The sequence below is a fragment of the Engystomops pustulosus genome, chromosome 5 (assembly GCF_040894005.1).
Source record: "Engystomops pustulosus chromosome 5, aEngPut4.maternal, whole genome shotgun sequence".
NCBI classification, from domain to species: Eukaryota; Metazoa; Chordata; class Amphibia; order Anura; family Leptodactylidae; genus Engystomops; species Engystomops pustulosus.
The window spans coordinates 66536457-66555262 of NC_092415.1; the positions used below are offsets into that span (position 1 = coordinate 66536457).

An 18806-nucleotide genomic window follows, 5' to 3' on the forward strand; every position below is an offset into this window, starting at 1 on the left:
ATTTGTGGGAACAGCAGATTGGTGATTCTGGGACGCAGAACAGAGTGCCTCCGGCTTGTTTGAATATTCTTATAAAGTCTTTTTTAAAAGAATGCAGCTATTCCTGTAGATGCCAAATGCGAGGTCATCCCCTAACAGGCGTAACAAGCAAGTAAATCTGATCGTAGATGTCCTTTTGGCTTAGTGTTCATGCCCAAAGCGACTGGGCAAAAAGTGTTCCATGACCAAAACTGCTGTTGATCATAAAAATCTTAAATATGAAAACATATGATGATCCCCAAGACTTTTGGGAGAAGCCTGATGAGACAGAAATGTAATTTTTTAGAAGTCCTTAGAAGTCATACCTACAGTACAATAGTGGTAGTTTGTGGCAGTTTTGCTGCTGTACCGTATATTGTAATGGTGTCATCAGATGTTATGGATTATGAGGACACAATTTCCAGTGGATATATATAAAATTTGAGAACATACTTTAAGGGAAAACTCCTTTAATGGAAAAAAAATGCTAGAAAGAGATGTGAATCTTAAAAAGACAAACTGTGTAAAAGTGGCTTAAGTTCCTTCTCTGTAAAGCACAATGGAGTTGTAAGCTGCTCACACAACATTTTCTTATAATATTTTGATGCTAAAAGTTCGGCTATTATGCCCTAAATCCATATTTGAAAAATCCAACAAACAGCATGCAATTGATTTTATGAAATTCTCATTGCTGTAAGTTTGATGCTATGTTTAGGCCATTGATTTCAGTATCCTTGGTGTTTTAGTATAGCTCAGTTCAGATTGTTTGGGATGTGAATCGATAAGCATGTTTATATACTTTTTCTTTCATAGGTATTGAGACCCAGAGATCACATACAGAGATTTTTAAGAAATATTTTGTGAGATTTACTGTAAAATTTTTCAAAAGACTCTTATACATCATTACACAGTAATGGATAGGGGATATTCAGAGGCTTTCCTAGGTGGTGATCTACAATTTTCTTTTCTACAATTATCTACATGCATGCAGAGATCAATAGAAACAGTGGACAAACTCGACAGACAGAAAGGGCTGCTGTGTGAATAGTATATTCACCCTTCCAAGAGCACCATATTTTTATCCCTTCAATAGTCCCAAAGTATTTTTTAGTCATGATATTCCTTAGTCCATTGTGGGGAATTGCTCTGGTAGTTGACAGGTAGCAGTGCAAGAAGCAGTGACACACGCAGGTTTAAAAGTCCAACTTAAGTGTTTATTCACACTTGCAAAACAGAACACAAATTCAGCCTTGGCTTAGGCACATGCAAAAACATTATAAAAGTAATTCCTGCCCGGCTAGGCGCTGTCTAATACACTTGACAGACCCTAGCTATCCGGGTACCAGGCTGCCTGGCACACGCTCTTGGCCCGCAGCAAGACAGGAGACCCTCAGTTACCTTTGCTGTGAGAATGCAATCTCACTTTCAGCTCTCCAGGTAGGGCCTCTCCCACTGCTTCTGGCCTGCAGACTAAATCAGACCCTAACGAGGCCTGTGACCTGCACCTGTGGGCTATACAAAAGCCCAGGACCGAATCCCGGGTGGAGTAGGAGTCCCACTACCAGCCTACCCCTACTCCATAATAAGCAGGCCCAGTACGGGCATTACAAATGTGTCTGTGTTAGCTAGGCCAACACAGACAAAACAGACTATTCCTGCTTATCATGTCTGCATTAACCCCTGGGTTACTGCAGACAAACCCAGGGCTTTTACCACCAGCATTTCATCTGCCTGTAAGACAGATAGCGGTTTTCCCACACAACACCTCTCACTTTCTCACATACCCTCCCCCTCAGTTCAGACCCACCGGGGCGAACTCCTGACATTAAGCAATGCGTTCGGGACAAGGCATCCGCATTGCCCTGTAGCTTCCCGGCTCTGTGCTCCACCATGAAACTGAAATTTTGGAGGGATAAGAACCACCTAGTGACCCTGGCATTCTTCTCCTTAGTTCTACTCATCCACGTGAGAGGAGAGTGGTCAGTTATGAGACGGAACTGTCGTCCCAGCAAGTAGTACCGTAGGGACTCTAATGCCCACTTTATCGCCAGACATTCCTTCTCTACGATACTGTAATTTTTTTCAGCTGGCGTGAGCTTCCTGCTCAGGTAAGTAATGGGGTGTTCCTCGCCATTCACCTCCTGAGACAGGACAGCTCCCAGTCCTACATCTGACGCATCCGTCTGCACAATAAACTCTTTCTTGAAGTTTGGCGCAATGAGGATGGGAGATCCACACAACGCAGACTTCAATGCCTGAAAAGCACCTTCTGCTTGTTCATTCCACCGCACCATGACAGGCCTTTTACCCTTCAGCAGGTCTGTCAAGGGAGCGGACACGGTGGCAAAGTTTGGTATAAACCGTCTGTAGTACCCTACAATGCCCAGGAATGCCCTGACTTGCTTTGTGCTCACTGGTTGAGGCCAACCCTGTATAGCGTCAATCTTGTTGATCTGAGGTTTAATTATACCTCGACCGATCACATACCCCAAATAGTGTGTCTCCTCCATTCCTAGCGCACACTTCTTGGGGTTTGCGGTCAGGCCCGCTGCCCTTAGCGAGTTCACTACGGCCTGTACCTTGGCCAAGTGACTCTCCCAGTCTTGGCTGTAGATGATAATGTCATCTAGATAAGCGGAGGCGTATCTCCTATGTGGCTTTAACACTATGTCCATTAACCGTTGAAAGGTAGCGGGGGCCCCATGAAGCCCAAACGGTAACACAACATAGTGAAAAAGGCCCTCAGGGGTGATAAAGGCTGTCTTCTCTTTAGCCCTGTCTGTCAGGGGTACCTGCCAATATCCTTTAGTTAAATCCAATGTGGTGAAGTACCGAGCACCCCCTAGTCTCTCAATAAGTTCGTCCACCCGGGGCATGGGATAGGCATCAAATTTAGACACCTCATTCAATTTTCTAAAATCGTTGCAAAATCGCAACGTCCCATCCGGTTTGGGAATTAGAACAATTGGACTGGCCCACTCACTTTTGGACTCCTCAATTACCCCTAGCTTCAGCATCTTCTGAACCTCCTCTGATATGGCCTGTCTACGAGCTTCAGGGACTCTGTAAGGCCTTAATCTTACCTTTACCCTTGGCTCAGTGACAATGTCATGTTTAATTACAGATGAGTAACCTGTCAACTCTGAGAACACATCTGTATTTCTTGCTACAAACTCTCTAGCCTCTCGCTGTTGCTCTTTGGTAAGGGTATCGGCTATTCGCACCTCTGCATCTGCTACAGGCTTATCTGCAGCCTGTGAGGGTAGCGCAGGAGGTGGACTCACCAGAACCATCTCTGTGTGCAGACTCTCTCTGTCTTTCCAGGCCTTCAACAGATTTACATGATAAGTCTGCTCAGGTTTTCTCCGTCCGGGCTGACGTATCCTGTAGTTCACCTCTCCTATTTTCTCTATAACCTCATACGGTCCTTGCCATTTAGCGAGAAACTTACTTTCTACAGTGGGGACTAGCACCAACACACGATCACCGGGACTAAAGTTCCTTACTTTTGCTGACCTGTTATAAACCCGGCTTTGAGTTCTTTGTGCCTCCTCCATATGTTCCTTGACGATGGGCATGACGGCCGCCACCCTGTCCTGCATATCTGCGATATGGTCTATTACACTTTTGTGGGGGGTGGGCTCTTGTTCCCATGTCTCCTTGGCTATGTCCAGGAGACCCCTGGGATGTCTGCCATACACTAACTCAAACGGTGAGAACCCAGTAGAGGCTTGTGGAACCTCTCGGATGGCGAACATTAAATATGGCAATAGTACATCCCAGTCCTTCCCATCCTTGTTTACCACCTTTTTTAGCATACTCTTTAAAGTTTTGTTAAACCGTTCTACCAATCCATCCGTCTGAGGATGGTACACAGAGGTGCGTAACTGTTTAATATTAAAGAGCCGACATAGCTCCTTGGTGACTTTTGACATAAAAGGAGTCCCCTGATCTGTGAGGATCTCCTTGGGAAGTCCCACCCGGCAGAACATGGCAAACAACTCTTTAGCAATTAGTTTCGCAGAGGTGTGCCGCAGTGGGATGGCCTCAGGATATCGGGTAGCATAGTCCATGACTACCAGGATATGCTGATGCCCCCGAGCAGATTTAACTAAAGGACCGACCAAATCCATGGCGACCCTTTCAAAGGGTACCTCAATAATGGGCAGAGGTACCAACGGACTTCGGAAGTGTACCATGGGAGCATGCAATTGACAATCAGGGCAAGTTTCACAATACCTTTTTACCCTATCATACACTCCTGGCCAGTAAAAACGCTGCAAGATGCGTTCCAGAGTTTTTGTGGTACCTAGGTGCCCTCCCATCACATGCTTATGCGCAAGGTCTAACACCATCTGACGATATGGCTGAGGCACCATTAACTGCTCCCGGGTTTCACCGTGGACCTTATCAATGCGGTACAATAACTCCTGATTTACCACCACACGAGGGAACAACTTATCCGCACCTGGGTGCTGAGGTACGCCATTAATTTCTACCACATTTTCTCTGGCGCGGACCAGAGTGGGGTCCTGGAGTTGGGCAGTACCAAAGTTGTCACGGGATACCTCCAAATCAGACAACTGCGGTCCTGTCACTACCTCCTCAGTTTCGCCTGCCATAACATCTAGGGGAAACATTACACTTCCATCTTCTGTGGCGGTCACCCCTACGGCAGGAACTCCAGAGTCTGGGTCATCAGGCTCGGCTTCAGAGATCTGACCAGACAACACAGGAGAACAACCCCCCAACTCTTGGTTTCCCCGCCATAGAGTCCAGAACATGGGGAAGTCCCGTCCCAAGATAAGGTCATGGGGCAAGTTCTTGACAACCGCTGCCTCATGTAGTGTCTCTCCACAAGAGGTCTGGAAGTTAATAACTGTGGTGGGGTAGTCCTTTACGTCCCCATGGATGCACAGGACTCCAATTGTGCGCCCTGTGACCGCCTTGGGGTCTGTGAGGGACCCATTAATCAAGGTCACCCGACTGCCTGAGTCCAGCAGGGCCAACGCTGGATGCCCTGCCACAGTCACCCGGCACAGGTGGCGCTCATCAATATGACCTGGCTCATGGCAGGTCCAACAGGTGGGAGCCTCCCCCCTCCTCCTCCCCTGGGGTACTTCCCGGACATTGGGCGTTGTCCTTCCACGGGAATTTGTGGGTGACAAGACCTTCCGTGCCTTAAGGCCTGTCTTGGTATAAGGGGCTTTCTTTGTTAGGGCCTGAGTGGCACAAAACCTCTCCACCAACCCCACCAGCGCATCGGCATCAGACGGGTCCCCGTGTCCCACCCATTGTTGGATCTCACCCGGCAAGGCCCTCAGGAAACGGTCCAAAACAACCTTCTCGACCATCTGGGCTGGGGTTGATGTCTCCGGCTGAAGCCACTTGCGGACCAAGTGAACAAGTTGGTGCATCTGCCCCCTCGGTGGTAGCGCCTCCTGGTATCTCCAGCTATTCACTCTTTGAGCGCGTAGATGCTGATCCACTCCTAGTCTGGCCAAGATCTCTGCCTTTACCTTGGAGTAGTCCCGGGCATACTCCTCGCTCAGGTCGTAGTATGCCTGCTGGGGATCAGCGATGAGGAAGGGGGCCAACACCTCTGCCCAGTGTTGCTGTGGCAACCTCTCTCGGGTGGCCACCCTCTCAAAGCCTGTCAGATAGGCCTCCACATCATCCTCGGCGGTCATCTTGGTCATAGCTTTGCGGACCTCTTTCCTGGCGTCCTTCACCGTCATTGCTGGGACAGTCCTTTGCTGAGCAGCGGTCAGGGCTGTTATCTGCTGGAGCAGCAATCTGTTTGTCTCTTGCTGCTGCACGTTGGACTGGACAAGCTGCTTGATTAACTCCTCCATGGCTGTGGCTTGCAGCTTCAGTGCTGTCAACTTTCAGGACATGCACTAGTGTATACTTCACTGCACTTTGCCCGCTCCAATCCACCATATGTGGGGAATTGCTCTGGTAGTTGACAGGTAGCAGTGCAAGAAGCAGTGACACACGCAGGTTTAAAAGTCCAACTTAAGTGTTTATTCACACTTGCAAAACAGAACACAAATTCAGCCTTGGCTTAGGCACATGCAAAAACATTATAAAAGTAATTCCTGCCCGGCTAGGCGCTGTCTAATACACTTGACAGACCCTAGCTATCCGGGTACCAGGCTGCCTGGCACACGCTCTTGGCCCGCAGCAAGACAGGAGACCCTCAGTTACCTTTGCTGTGAGAATGCAATCTCACTTTCAGCTCTCCAGGTAGGGCCTCTCCCACTGCTTCTGGCCTGCAGACTAAATCAGACCCTAACGAGGCCTGTGACCTGCACCTGTGGGCTATACAAAAGCCCAGGACCGAAGCCCGGGTGGAGTAGGAGTCCCACTACCAGCCTACCCCTACTCCATAATAAGCAGGCCCAGTACGGGCATTACAAATGTGTCTGTGTTAGCTAGGCCAACACAGACAAAACAGACTATTCCTGCTTATCATGTCTGCATTAACCCCTGGGTTACTGCAGACAAACCCAGGGCTTTTACCACCAGCATTTCGTCTGCCTGTAAGACAGATAGCGGTTTTCCCACACAACACCTCTCACTTTCTCACACCATGCATTTACAAACAATCTATTAGACCTACAATCTATTAGACAACTACACAGTTTGCACCAATAGAATGTCCTGGGAACATACAGCTTCAGGGTAAATTCACATGGCCGTCTGCGGGGACGTATATGCAGCCGCAAAGTTGCATCCGCATGTACGTCCCCATAGACGGCAATAGCGGCACGGCGGGGCCACATGTGTGGCACCGATCTGGGCCGCACACCGCAAAAAGAGCCTGCTGTTTTCTATGGAGCCTGCTGTTTTCTATGTGAATGAGCCCTTAGGAAGTGAGAAGACTCATTTGGGAACCATTGTCATTCAAGGCCACCTTGAAGGCTTGTGGAGACCTACAGCCATTGATACTCCACTGGGGCATTCTGGGAACTAGGCTAATAGGTTTTCCAGGGTGGGATAAGGGAAACATTGCCTCTTAGGCATACCACTTTAAAATTAAGCATTTCCTTAAAGGGGTTTTCGCCCAAAGACAAGTAAGGCCCTATCCACAGGAGGTCTCGCTGCTGAAACCCCCACAGATCATGAAATCAAGGGTCCGACCGACCCTTCGTCGCTCCATAAGAGTAATGGAGCAGAGGGCCGCGCATGACCGTTCTGCTCCATTAATCTCTATGGAGCTGACGTAAATTGCCGAGCTCAGCGCTCATGGACTGCATTGTCTAAGTGAGTGCAGAAGGAGTGGGCTCCCTATGTATCCACTGTTACTCACCCAGGGGTCCCTAAGTTGCCTGCAGTAGCTTTGTATTAGGCAAAGATATGGCCTAATAAAAAGCCCACCAGTAACTGACAGTACTTTACAGTGCACTACATCGCCGGGTACTCGGACAAGGGCACGCAGCTACGAGGAGCTGCGCGCCAAAGATGAAATGGTAGGAGGAGAAAATAGGCTACTGGGGCATGGAGTAGCCACGACGTGTAGCCTCATGTCCGACTACTCCACGTCAAAGTAGCCGCTTAAGAAAATTTACATATCAGCACTACAAAGTTTTCTAAAAGATAGCCGGGACGTGAGGATAAGCTCTAAAAAGGGCTATCCTCACGTCCCATTCATCCACCTACCACCCGATCTACCTTTATAGGTAGAATCGTGGTGGTAGGTTCCCTTTAAAAGGAATACAACATTCATCTCCTCCAGTGCCTTTTGGACGTGAACGCATCCTTAGTCATCATCCGTGACATCATCACAAAGGGGTATGGCTACCGATGTATCAGTTATCAGGATCCTTGATCAAACAACAGGTAATGTACACATTGTTTGGTCTTAGACCGCATAAATATAAAAGACAATTGCGTTTCTATTGAATATCAGATTTTCCCACATTGCACACAGTGGGGCACATTTACTTACCCATCCAGAGGAGTTCACAGATTGTCTGTCTATAATACACTGTGCAACGATTCACTAAGATCGTGTGCCCGATATCCTGCATGTATCGCTTCCCCGCTAAGTTCCCACAGAGTTCACCTGTTCTTCAAGGTGCATGTAAGCTGGATCATAAAAAGTTAATGATTTGATCTAATCCATGTGAATTAGATACGTGCTGCTAGGACTGAGCATTTCTTGTGTTTGTGTTTAAACGGGAGAAAAAACACTATTTTGTCTGTTGCTTCTCACCCCTCCCTGAGTTCCTCTATCTCTCCCTAGGTGATTAAATGGCTTGGAGATTAATTGAAAGCTAAAAAGTAAGGGAGAACTTCCCTCTCTTCATAACCCCCCTCCTTTTTGCCATCTATCTCACATTGTCAGCCAAACCCCTCTAATGACACCTTCTCAATAAATGTGCAATTATTTTGTTATTATCTAAATGGATGTACTACACTGGATATGCTGTTGAAGATTTTTTTCAAAACTACAGAAAATCTGTCATTTTTACCAGTGCTACATTAGTACTTTGCCCAAAGGGGATTCCACCACCAGCAGGGTTACCAACCCAGGCTAAAAGTGCAAATACCAAGGTAGGGTGACTGGATCTTAACTCCAATGCCCTTGAGAGCCCCCTATTTATAAGATTTAAATGTATAGTATTTATCTCTTTGGAAGTCTTTCGCATACCAGATTTATCGTACAGGTTTAGACAACTTAATAAATGTGTAACATTAAATCTAGTATCGAAATTAAGCATGTTAAAGCAGGGACACTTACTCCTAGATTCAGGTACTGTGACTGTGGTAATCTTCTTATATGTGCTATCATGGCCTACTTCCTTCTAAAATCAACTTTTTAAATAGAGCCAGCTGGGCTTTGGGGAGGCATTACCAGAGCCCCTTTGTCCGGTTACTCCATAGGCTGTTTATCATGCTTGATTTGATTTGTACATTTCCTGTAATGTCTGCAGTAGATAAGCAACTTTTTAGTTACAAAGTCACACATAAGTTGTAAATTCCTCAAAATAGTTTGTGATTAAATATTAAAGGGTGTGTACAAATTGGTTAAAGGTGTGTAGAAGAATCTGAAGGTATCTCACAGTCACCGATCTCGAGAGAGATTTGGGGGACCGTAGAGGTAAAGGGAAACAAAAAGAAACAAGACACGCTGGCCTCGTGTAGTATGTCTTGGCAAGTGATGAATTCACACAGTTAAAGAAAATTGCTTACCTTAGTCACATGAGCTATAGCGCATGTAAGGCAGTAGTAGTCAAAGGCAGCCGAGGTCTCCTAGAAGCAACGTATCCTGCACCAGAGGACGAGTTTTCAGAGTAGGTGTACCCAACGTAGGATAGAGAAACCTCAGGTGCTCGGTCAAGTTAAAAAATATAAGTTGATTAATTTGTATAAAAATAATAAAATTAATAAAATCGCGACGAGTTTCGGCTCAGTACATGAGCCTTCTTCAGGCAACAACATGCCTGAAGAAGGCTCATGTAGTGAGCCGAAACAAGTCGCGATTTTATTAATTTTACACAAATAAATCGACTTATACTGTTGTACGTCACCGAGCGCCTGGGTTTTCTCTATCCTACGTTGGGTACACCTACTCTAAATTAATTAAAGGGCAATTAGCATCTCCAGCAGTTTTTTATGAGAGGATAGTGTGATAGAGCTTGGTAAGCAAATAGAGATATTATAAAATAATGTAATGTACAGGTAGATATCATTTACATACTGGAGGCAGCCTAGTCTGAAAGTGTTCAATGTTTTTCCTCCAAGGAAACCAGAATTTTGCACCTTGTAAGTTTCTGTTATTTTTCTCAATTTTTGTAAAAATGTTGCTGTATTTCGTATTGTATTTTGTTTCCTTTTTATAAGCACTGAACTCCTTTTTGTATTAAAGCTCTTACTTTGATGTCGATTCCTGAATGCTCTTGGAATCCATAGCTTTCCTTGTAAAGTGTGGTTAACTGTATGACTGCTAGAGAGCTGAGGGTGCATGTCTAGTGGGGTACCAAGCTGAATGCTTGAGAGGCAAGAGCAGATGTAAAGTGGGGTACCTATTGGCCTACCTGGAATTTAATAGATGGTGCTGTGTGTTTAAGGACTGTCTGGGGTAAAATGTATGCTAAATTTGTGTCCTTATTGAAAGGTTACCGCAGGATTGGGTGAGCTAAATAAACACCTTGCAGTAACATCCTCAGGCAGCATGTTTTATGACATAGTTCCTACATTTTTCATATACCCTGGTGTACAGGGGAGAATTTGCGCCTAAATTTGTGATTTTTCAAAAGTTGTCTACCACATCTGTATTCACATGGTAAATATGCAACAATTGTGAGACATATATTGAAGACAAAAAACTGCGAAGTTACATCCTCCGTACTTATGAGTATTTACATGATTTGTGTACAATGAAAATACTTTTTCCACCACTGTTTATAGTGTTGAGCAATAGTTTTGAAATAAAAATGACAATGCTTGTTTTGTGCTGTGATTCCTGCAGACTCTAATGTCGACCCTGAGACAAATAAAACTAAAATAATAAATAAATTTACATCAAATAGAATTAAATTTGTTTCTAAAGAGATCAGAGTGAGCTGCATTGTTTAATGAAACAATGTAGTAACCAGATGTTACTTCTATGTCCAAAGTGGAATACAGAAAACATTATTTTAATGTGGTGTTTTTTTTCTCTGTGTATGTCTTTTTCAAAAGATAGCATGCTGTGTGGGACATTTGCAAAGAAATCACTCCTTACTAGAATTACTGTTGCTTATACAGGCTTCACAAAGGTAAATAACTCCCTGCATATATCTGTCAGATTTACTGTGCTAAACACAGAGCAACTGAACTGAACACAGCAAGACGGACAGCAAATCTGGCAGATACATGCAGCAAGATTTTGTTTGATTGAGAAATCAAAGAGGCTAGTCCACATTCAGGGACATTCAAGGAAAAAGTATTTGCAAAGTGAAATAAAAATTCTACAATGACTAAAAATACTAAACAGAGGCACGGAAGCCACGCTGCGTTCAGCTTCTGGCCGGCTGAGATGGTCAGCCACGCTCACCTGCCCCTATACCCAGCGAACGTGCGGCAGTAGTCTCCAGCCTCTGGTAAAAACAACAGAGGCCTCGGGTGAACAGGAGCGCCGGAGGAGGTAAGTATGAGGTGTTTATTGTTTTAAAAGCCCCCAAAGCCATTTACCATATATACTCGAGTATAAACCGGCCCTAGTATAAGCAGAGACCCCTAATTTCAACACAAAATTTCAACACTGGGAAAACCTATTGGCTTGAGTATAAGCCGAGGGTGGGAAATGCATTGGTCACAGCCTCCCAGTATATCGCCAGCAAGACCCCTGTAGTGTATAGACTGCCAGCCCCCTGTAGTATACAGCCTGCCCAGCCCCTGTAGTATATAGCCTGCCCAGTCTGTCTCCGATGCTTCGGTGCTGCCTCGGGTCCTTCAGTCCTCTTCGGATTCTTCCGCTCCTCTTTGGGTCTTCGCGCTTGGCCGGCACACAGAATTACATCAGCTGCTTGCCGACGTCATTGTTTGTGAGCTGCCGGCATCGCGAGGGTACCCGAAGAGGAGCGGGAAAACCCAAAGAGGATCCAGCGGCACCGGAGCATCGAATCAAGCATAGGACCTACGGGTGACATCGGAAAGGTGAGCTTTGACAATTTTTTTCTTGACTCGAGTATAAGCCGTGTTAGGGTTTTGGAGAACAAATTTTGTGCTGAAAAACTAGGTTTATACTTGAGTATGTACGGTATATATTTTTTCATTCTTCGATGGCCCCTTTAATGGGAAAATGCTTTTTGTATAAATGTTTATTGATTATTTAATTGTAATAATAGATTTATTATGTATACAGTTTGATTTATCTAAACCTCAAATGCACTGGAAGATTATAGGAGCACAGAGAGCACCTCACAAGTAAGATTGTGCCCACACTGATTTGTGACAGATAAAGTGCTAGCTAATTAATTTACATGGTATATTTCTGGGAATTCTTCATCATTCTCTGAGAACAATTTAGGTTTTATAACTTTGTTTAAGCAGAAATTCATTCTTTAAATAAAGGGAAAAGGAAAATGTTAAATGTTATATAACCTTTAGGCCTATATACCTTTAGGCAGCTGTCCCATGAAAAAGGCCAAGCACCATAGACCTCTATCATAGCCCCTTCCATATGGTTGTGTGCATGGGGCCCTACAGTATACTGCTACTAAAAGCTTGTGGAGCATCTTGTGGGTACCAGATGTAACATGACATATAACCATGGAAAAGCATAAAACATAAACGCTCCCCATTTCAGTTAAAGAGATTACATGTTTCACAAGTCAACGACCCATATGCTCACTATGCTGCCGTTTTCTAGAAGTTGCAGCCTACAATATACCAGCATTCTGGCAGATGTGGTGGGATGATGTTATTTCTTTATACTGCTTCTACCATTTCTGTGGACTTAGGCTAACATCGAACGTCAGAATATGCCTTTAGCACAGTAGTCATAGTCAAATTAAGCTACAGTAAGTACAATTAGCATTTTTCACCTTTTAGCTATTACTTACTTGATGTGTTCTAACTTATCTATGAGGTGCAAAATCTATATTGTCCATTAGGGAGGACTTTAAACTGAAAGAGGTCATTATAACCAATTGTATGTGGAGGACTTATTACTACCGGTTAGCCCTGTTACCAGGGCAAAAAAAATCACTTGCAAAGGTGCGTTATTATCTTTTACAGCCATTTTTCGGAAAAACTTATTTAAATTAAAATAAACAGCTCAAAAGACATGTAATAATTCAAGAAAATCATTATCAACACAATGCATATTGTCCAGCAATGGTAATATATAAAAGAAAACATTCTACATAGCTATTTATTGGCTTGTTAACAAAATAATTGAAAGGATAGTACAAAAGAAGCAACATATTGGGGCACATTTACTTACCCGGTCCAGTCGCGATCCAGCGGCGCGTTCTCTGCTCTGCATTCGGGTCCGGCCGGGATTTATGAATGTAGTTCTTCCGCCGTCCACCAGGTGGCGCTGCTGCGCTGAAAGTCATCTCATCGCGCCGGAATTCACCACCTCGGACCAAGTGAAGGTAAGCGCTCCCCAAGCGACACTTTTTCGGTTTTTAAATGCGGCGGTTTTTCCGAATACGTCGGGTTTTCGTTCGGCCACGCCCCCCGATTTCCGTTGCGCGCATGCCGGCGCCGATGCGCCACAATCCGATCGCGTGCGCCACAATCCCGGGGCAATTCAGGTACAATCGGCGCAAATCGGAAATATTCGCGTAACACGTCGGGAAAACGCGAATCAGGCCTTTAGTAAATGACCCCCATTGTTTTTACCAAATTTTGGGACAATTTCTATGTTTATACAGAACATTTTCATACCGAAAACAAAATTGCAAAATAATAAATGATTATATTTATTAACAGTTCTTTCTCCATTACAAACATTGTAGGTAACATTACAACTTTTGAAAGCTCTGTGCTACATATAACATACATATCTCCAAGTCGTGCACTACTCACTCATCTGGACCTAGCCTCATCATATTCCCTTGACAGAAGCAGAGGTGGAGGATCAATTTAGGGACCCTTACTCAAGTACAAAGACAAGGCAGCACATAATACTGCAGCTCAAAAGTGCATCTAACCATTTGCATTGCCTTCTAGATATTGCAGACTGCCCCCTAAGGTAGGAAGCTCATATGGCAGTGATGGCGAACCTTTTAAAGCCGGAGTGCCCAAACTTCAACCAAAAGCCACTTATTTATTGCAAAGTGCCAGCACAGCAATTTCAGCAGTAATTTATTTCTCCTTTTTCTTTGACAACTTTCAGTCGTTCAGACTCCTAAGGACACCAACACAGTTGAAAGGAGGATGGAAAATGTGTCTAATATTGTAGGAAGATTCTCCAGGAAGATTCTTTGAGTTCTGTCTGGTGAACTTCATCCTGGGGTCATGGCCTGGGTCATGGCTCAGAGTGCCGCCTCTGGCCCTAGTGCCATAGGTTCGCCACCACTGTCATATGGCCTCACAGAGCAGTCCTAGCAACACTTTTTAATGAATCCCTCCCTGACCAACCAGTCTCTTTACTAGACATACCAGATCCCTATACTCCACTAATGAGATGTAATAACATCAAAACAGTGCTGTCCACATTTTCATTTTGTAAAACTAACTGGTTTTATCTCACATCATGTCACTGGGCATCGTAAATGCAGAGAATAGGCAAGATGGCAGATCTCAACCACTTCTGGAGATATCCCAATAATCGGGATAATTGGATAAAAAAGATATCATTTTTTGCTGTGAAAGAAAAACAGATCAAGGCCAAATTAGCACCGATCGCGGGTGTTTTCACCTCGATCGCCGCCGGCAATGCTGCCGGCTGTTTCAAAAGGATGGCGGCGCGTGGGCGCCGCCATCTTTTCGAGGATCGCCGCTCCCCGTGACGTCATCGGGGAGCGGCGATCCGTCGCCATGGTAACCTCGGGTCTCGCGAAGACCCGAGGCTACTTCAGGTTAACCCATGCATTACAATGTGCTATCAGCACATTGTAATGTATGAGTAGTAAAATCCCCATATACTGCCATACTGTAGTATGGCAGTATATGATAGGATCGTGCAGACCCCCTAGGGTTAAAGTACCCTAGGGAGTCTGAAAAGTACTAAAAATAAAAAAAAGTTAAAAAAAAAAAATTATAATAAAAAACCCTAAAAACTCCACCTTTCCCTTTCCCTAGAACTGATATAAATATAAATAAACAGTAAAAATCATAAACACATTAGGTATCGCCGCGTCCGAAAATGCCCGATCTATCAAAATATGATAACGGTTTTTCACTGCGTTTAATCCCGTAACGGAAAATCGCGCCCAAAGTCGAAAATGGCACTTTTTTTGTCATTTAAATAAATTAAAAAAATTCTATAAAAAGTGATCACAAGGTTGAACAGTCCTAAAATTGATAACATTGTAAATGTCATCAAAATCCGCAAAAAACGACACCACCCACAGCTCAGTACACTAAAGTATAAAAAAGTTATTAGCGCCAGAAGATGGCAAAATCCCCAAAAAAATGTTTGTACAGGAGGTTTTAATTTTTTTAAATGTATGAAAACATTATAAAACCTATACAAATTTGGTATCCCCGTAATTGTACCGACCCAAAGAATAAAGTAAACATGTCATTTGGGGCGCACAGTGAAATCCGTAAGATCCAAGCCCACAAGAAGGCGGCACAAATGCGTTTTTTTACCAATTTCACTGCATTTGGAATTTTTTTCCCGCTTCCTAGTACACGGCATGGAATATTCAATACCATCTCTATGAAGTGCAATTTGTTACGCAGAAAATAAGCCATCACACAGCTCTGTACATGGAAAAATAAAAAAGTTATGGATTTTTGATCATGGGGAGTAAAAAATGAAAATGAAAAAACAAAAAAGGGCCAGGTCCTGAAAGGGTTAAATAGTATACTTATCAGTCCCAATAGAAACAAATAGTAATCTGCACAGTTCTCATCCAGAATCAGCAGTTCAACCATAAAACCCCACTAGTTCCATCTCACCACTACAGTGGTCTATGTGGTTATTAATTCAGTCTACTGCTTTGGTGTGAAAAAAAGATGGCTCTTTCCTCATCCATGATTCTCCAATGGTCTGAAACTGCCATCAGGCCCAATAAAGCAAGAATCTGGGCTTTATATTTTCAATATAAAAGTGTTTTTCTAAGTTATTACCACATACAGTGGCACATTTCAAATTTAAAAAGTTGGGTTCTGTCAAAAATTTGGATTTTGATTTCGATTAAGGGGTTAATAACATTGCATTTCTTTTGAGATGAAAACCAGCAACGAAGTGGGGCCATACCTTTAATTTTGTGCATCGCCTCATGTCTTAAACCAGCCTTTGCCAATGTTCACAGTGGACTGTTATATGTAAATAGATACATTTGTATTGTTTCCTGCTTGAGAAAGAAATAGCAATATCCTATCTACACATAAGATTTAATATAGCTCTTATCAACAACATCATATAAAGCCTCCCCCTCACATCCTTTTACAGCAGAAATATGTTTGATTGAATCTACATTCATAACTGTTGAACAGTAAGTGAAATTCCTGCTAATAATATCCATTACTTGTCAATGTTTGTATCATTTAATGTAGATTTTCTATTGCATCAACCACTTGTTATAGGACATATAAAGTAGTAAAGAAATTCATATGATGTCAGAGAACTAACAAGTTAGCTAGGCAAGTTGGGCAATATGCTGGAAATAAAAGTTTACCTCGTCTTTTACTGCTACAGAATAAGGTTGGTCACCAGCTATTCTTTAGGAATATCAATTAGAGGTTTCAACACAATGGGGGTCATTTATCTTTATGTTTCTTCCTTTTTTTCTGTCTCTTTTGAGACAGTTATTGGCACATTGCAATTTTGTGCGACTTTTTGAAATGTGCACTGTGCATTTATGTTCTATTCCAGATGTTCTAAATATCGCAAATGACATTTATCTTTTCAAATTGTCTAAAATTTGCAACATATTTTGGTGCAAAAAACTCCAGACGAAACTATATTAAGAAAACTTAGAAAATGGAAAGAAGTAACCTGAGACATTTGTGCAACATTTTTGAGACATTTGTAACAAATCCTGCAAAAAAAATCTGAAAAAAAAAACATTTTAACAAAAAGAAAAAATGTTAAAGATAAATTAGACTGAAAAAAAGACAGGCAAAAAACAAGCCAGACAGGCAAGAGAGGCAAAAACAGAGATAAGATTAATGATCCCCAAAGTACAAGTTCTTACCGATCACCAGGGAATCTTGTTTGCCAACAGGGCAGGTTTCAGAAAATCTTTGCTCCAAAACACATAGGGGGGATTTATTAGTATTGTCTTAATTTGCCCTTGTCTATCGTGCATCTCATCAGTCTTAAAAGGTGACATTCATTATTCTGTCGTTATCGATTCAGACCAGTCAGAAGGAAGATACAAATAAGTAAATATTAGTACTTGTGGCAAATTTATCATTTTTGGTAATGAAATCGCTATAATGCTTCTGACTCACATCTGAACCAAGAATTGTTTCACAGGCCACGATCAGTTAAGCCAAATTATTGGAATAAATGACAGCATGGGTCGCAATGCATAAATGGATAAGATCTGTGTTATTCCTTCAAGTATTTATCTCATTCAGTGCTCCATAAAATGATGAATATAAGCCCGTAGAAATGAGTGATGATATGTGCTAGCTTCAGCAACGCAGTTATTTTATAGTCCTTGCATGATATTCTCAGAAGGTAGATGGTCTCACATCCACTGGTCTGTGTAAATGAAGTGGCACTGTCCGGATCAGTGGTAGTGAAACCTCTGTACCACGGCAGATGAAGACGTAAGCCAACTCCTGGGAGTGGAGTCTAAGTAATACCAGGACCCCTTTTACTTCATATCCAGGACCTCTTTTACTTCATAAATGTCAGAGGAATCTGCCTCAGGAGGTGATAGCTGCCGGTTCAGGATGACAGATTTCATAAGGGAAACATGGAAGGAGATCTGGATGCGCATGGAGGGAGGAAGGCAAAGCTTATAGACCATGGGTAGAAGAACTTCAGCACCTCAAATGGACCCAGGAAACGCAGACCATGCTTGTAGCTGGGGATCTTCAGCCGAACATACCTGGAGAAGAGCCACAATTTTTCACCTGGTGCAAAGGTTGGAGGAGGCCTGCATATTTTGTCAGCCTGGGTCTTGGTTCGAGCAGATGCCTGGAGTAAAGAGAGGCGCATCTGCTCCCAGATAGACTTCAGATCCTGCACCGACTCTTCCATGGCAGGAAGAGGGCAAAGAGGGCATGGGTGCTGTACATAGACAACGAAGAATGGAGTGGAGCCGGCGGAGTCCAAGAAGTTGTAGGAAAACTCCGCCCACGGCAACAGAGTGGACCAGTCGTCCTGATGGTCAGAGACAAAATGGCCGAGATAGCAGCCCAGCGTCTGATTAACTTTTTCCACTTTAGACTGTGGATGGTACACAGAGGAAAAGTCCAATTTCACTTGAAGTTGGCTGCACAGAGAATGCCAGAACCACGAAACAAACTAGACCCCTCGGTCTGATACAATATGTAGACGGAGATCATGAAGCCGGAAGATGTGGATGAAGAACAACATGGCAAGGCGCGGAGCTGATGACAGACCTGGCAGAGGAACAAAGTGACCTGAAGAAAATGGAATATCGGTGATACAGTCCATAACCACGTGAGTCCACGGGCAGCTGGGTATCAGTAACGGCAGAAAAAGACCAGCTGGTTTAAGACAAGATGGCTTGTTTCGAGCACAGGAAGTGCAGCAGCCCACAGTTTATATAGGCCTGTGTAAGAGGCCACATTCACAAAACTCTGCCTAGCTTCAGAAAAACCATGTCATGCATATTTCAGCTGCTGTAGAACATCTTAAGAATACCTGCTATAGATTTCAGTTAAGATGCACAAGTGGTGGTGCCAAAATTTGTAATAGATTCTGAGCGTGTTGCACACCACATGCAGTGGTATTTGGTGCGCAGTGTGCATGAATATCCTGCAATGTTCCTAAATGTTAACCCCCATCCTCATTAGTACATTTCAAATTTCCCAATGCATTATTTTAATGTTTCGGGTAGAGATTTGACTTGATTATGTCTATAAATGTCCCTTACTGTTTCATAGTGCAATGCAAAAATAAAGAGGGGAAAAAGAAACGTATGATAAACAGATTGGGCAGAGTAAGATGTGGACGGCACAATGCAACT

The 18806-nt window shown here is 43.6% G+C and overlaps 1 protein-coding gene across 2 annotated transcripts in view; it reads left to right on the forward strand.

Annotated features, from left to right (window-relative positions):
- Window positions 1-18806, forward strand: part of MC2R (melanocortin 2 receptor) — a 33012-nt gene that overhangs the window by 561 nt on the left and 13645 nt on the right. The window lies entirely within an intron of this gene.